The 3731-nt window shown below is 38.4% G+C and overlaps 1 pseudogene; it reads right to left on the reverse strand.

The window, feature by feature from the left end:
* Nucleotides 1–3731, reverse strand: part of LOC107698999 (peroxisomal N(1)-acetyl-spermine/spermidine oxidase-like) — a 9263-nt pseudogene that overhangs the window by 3675 nt on the left and 1857 nt on the right.

The following is a 3731-nucleotide window of genomic DNA, read 5'->3' on the forward strand; positions in this document are numbered from 1 at the left end:
GACGGCACCCATTCACTGCAGAGCATCCATTGCTGAGCAAGTGATGCAATGCTACATTTCTCCAAATCTGATGAAAAACCAAAATCATCTACATCCTGGATGACCTGAGGGTGAGGAAGTTGTCAGCAAATTTTAATTTTTGGTTGAAGTATTCCTTTAATACAGTTTTTGCATCATCATCGAAATGTCGTTAATCTAAATGATAGAAAGGTTCAGACCTTGTTGCGCATCTCTTGGACTTCTTTGGGGTTGGTGTTCATAGGGACAAACTGATTGGCCACAGCTGCCTGTCGGAGACTGTCCTCCTTAGTCCACTGAAATTATCAAAGCAAAGCCATTCAAATAAACCAAAACTAAAGAAAATTTGAAATAAATCAAATAAAAAATATAAAAAGAAAATATTAATATTAATAAATGCAATAATGTATAAATAATAGTAAAATAACACTGGTTAATATATAGCTGTTTGTTTGTAATAATCATAAGTTATGAAAAACAAAATATATATCCAATTCTACTAAAGACTCCTTATATTTTGTACTATATAAATAAAAAAAAATTATACATATATTCAAACAATTATACAAGTTATAAGGAGGTTACCTTCCTCCCTCTGGATTCATCTTTAGGAAGAAGAGGTGACGCTAATGCCTTGTGTGCTTTCACACCATCAACACCATCAGGAATAAATGTGTAGGAGCCGCGGACGTGAGAATCAGAACCCCATCTGGAGATCAGCGTCTTTGAGACCTCTGGCACTGACCAGCCTGTGAAAGACCTGAGCAACCTTCAAAGACATACAGAATTTGTCAGCATTTTCAGATTATTACTGCTATTTACCGATAACCATATATTTTGGCCAACACGTTCCAACACATGCTTCTCACCCTTGGTGCTCCAACTCTCCATATTTTAATGATCATAAACTTTTTCACATTTAATCATTGGTGTCTGTGATAGAATTTTTTTAACAATTACAGTCCTTTCATGGATGTTGGCTGTGTGAAGTTCTCTGTGGTTGGTTTTGTGGAAACGGGTTATTCAGTGTGAATATCGGCATTTGCTGTCACTTAGTGTTCCACCTTCCCTATTATTCACGTTTGGTTTTTGCCCACTATTCTTCTTCGCTGATGAAGTCATGTCATTGTTTTTAAATGCAGTTATAATTGTAAAGACTGTTGTTTTTAAAACACCAAATAATAGGGCTAATTGGGCTAAGGTTATAGATGATCCTCCTAAACGGGTTCCCATGATTTGCCATTTTTTGGAAATCTGACATGTCACCCATTTCACTCAGCACTTACTAACTACTGCTGAACACACCTAACACTAACATACAAACTATAGAATATAGACAATGACATAATACAAGATAATTGCAATGTTTGTTGTTTCACTGTAGCCTACCTAAACCATATTAACCCCTAAAATAACGGGACAATGGGTGTTTACATTATTATATATGTACAGAGGTTGGTCAAAATAATGTGACCACCTTTCTATAACAGTTTACCAATGCATTGGTTAAATGTTTTCATACAATTTTGTACACTAAAGCAGAATGTCTTGCAGGTCGAGGGGATGAATAGTTTTGATTGCAACATGGGCAAATGATCGCATGTCATATATTACATCATTTGTGTTACCATACCTCAAACAGGTATCTCGTATTTCACTGTCCTGAAGATTCTCCATATACAGTGCTTCTCTACCTGTGATCCAGCCACACAGAGCCGTGGGATGACGGGCCACTGTATCAAAACCAGTGATCTTCTTGAACCACGTCTTTTTCCAATTACAGTCCTTTCATGGATGTTGGCTGTGTGAAGTTCTCTGTGGTTGGTTTTGTGGAAACGGGTTATTCAGTGTGAATATCGGCATTTGCTGTCACTTAGTGTTCCACCTTCCCTATTATTCACGTTTGGTTTTTGCCCACTATTCTTCTTCGCTGATGAAGTCATGTCATTGTTTTTAAATGCAGTTATAATTGTAAAGACTGTTGTTTTTAAAACACCAAATAATAGGGCTAATTGGGCTAAGGTTATAGATGATCCTCCTAAACGGGTTCCCATGATTTGCCATTTTTTGGAAATCTGACATGTCACCCATTTCACTCAGCACTTACTAACTACTGCTGAACACACCTAACACTAACATACAAACTATAGAATAAACTCTTCTCAAAAAACAAGAATATTTTATCTACTATCCCAAAGCCGAGATTCTCAATCGCAGACAGCTTTGTTGATGGTAAGGGCGGTTCAAACATGGTTGAGACTTTGTCTTTGAGAACCCCGAGAGAAACTGTGACAATCACATGGTCTGCCTCAAAGCTCTGTCCATTTTCACAAACGACCTGAACAGGATACCTTTGGTTTTCACAATGGCCTTTTCTGACCAAATCCCATCGGATGCTCTTGACAGGTGCACTACACTGGATGGTTCCTGAAGGTAGATCTGTCAGGAGCACATCTAAGACTGCTCGATAGCCACCGGGTCCCAAAGTGTTAAAAAAGTCTCCCTCTAAAGCAGAATAATTGCTAATCTGAGATGCAGACACCTCATAGAGGCTAGAGCAAGCCTCGTCTGTGCATTCATTCCTCTTGCACCATTCAAAAACTTGCTGGCCGTCTTCTTTCGCTGCTAAAGGAGATTCACCAAAGGCATCATCCAGATAAGCACCCAGACTTAGTTTCCTGTGCTTGTGCTTAAGTTCATCATCAAAAGCTTTGTCGGTGAGCTTGCTGAAGTGCGAACACACCTGATCTACAAGCTTTGTGGAGACCTGCTTCCCATCTTCTTTGAAAAAGTAATCTTGAGGGGTTGCAGAACGGGACTTTTTGAATGCAGAAGTTCCCTCGGATAGCAGATGCTCCTCTTTTGCCATCTTGAACAGGGGGTTTCCTTTCTGTCCGTGGATCCAGTTTGCTCCAACTTCGATTATGTTCTCAGTGAAGGGTTTAGTGGTGTGCACTCGACCTCCAATTCTTTCCTTCACCTCAAGGATCAGGACATTGCTTTGTTGAGCTGTTTAGAGAGAGAAAAGCTGAAAATGTAAAAATGTAGTTGTAAGAAAAAAATAGCAACTCTCGCACAAAAACTTGCACAGGAGATAAGAGAGTAATGCACTGTGCCCTAAAAGAGGCTCCTTTATGTGCCCGTGCGTAGAAACCTGAAGAAGCTGTAAAACCTGTCCTTTGTAGTCCATACAATATATCACTATTTACATAATCAGGCGGTCATGGAACATCCCATGGCAGAAGAAGATTTATATTCTATAGTAGCCTACGCAACGTGACGTTTTCTCGTTTGCACCTTTAAGGCTGCATGATAATAAAATGTTTTGCTACCCAATGAAACTACATGAAGGAACACACGTTACTGTTTCTATAGGCCTACATCCACCTCGATGGTAGTGACAGTGTGAAGACAGCAATGTTAATATTTTCTATATATTATATAATAACTTCAAAATAAATGTCTGTTCAGGAAAAAATTAAACACACTTTAAAAATTAACACTTGGCCCAACCCCCAAACTAAACCCCCACCTAAATTAACTAAATATTATTATGTAGAAAATGCATCTTGATTTAAAGGGGTCATAGGATACCCATTTTTCACAAGTTTATATGATTCTTTAGGGACTTAATAAAAATCTGTAACATAGTTTGGTTAAAATGTCTCAATGGTAGTGTAAAAAACACCTTTTTTACCCTGTCAAAAACAGCT

The sequence above is a fragment of the Sinocyclocheilus anshuiensis genome, unplaced genomic scaffold (assembly GCF_001515605.1).
Source record: "Sinocyclocheilus anshuiensis isolate Anshui unplaced genomic scaffold, SAMN03320099.WGS_v1.1 scaffold18, whole genome shotgun sequence".
Taxonomy (NCBI): Eukaryota; Metazoa; Chordata; class Actinopteri; order Cypriniformes; family Cyprinidae; genus Sinocyclocheilus; species Sinocyclocheilus anshuiensis.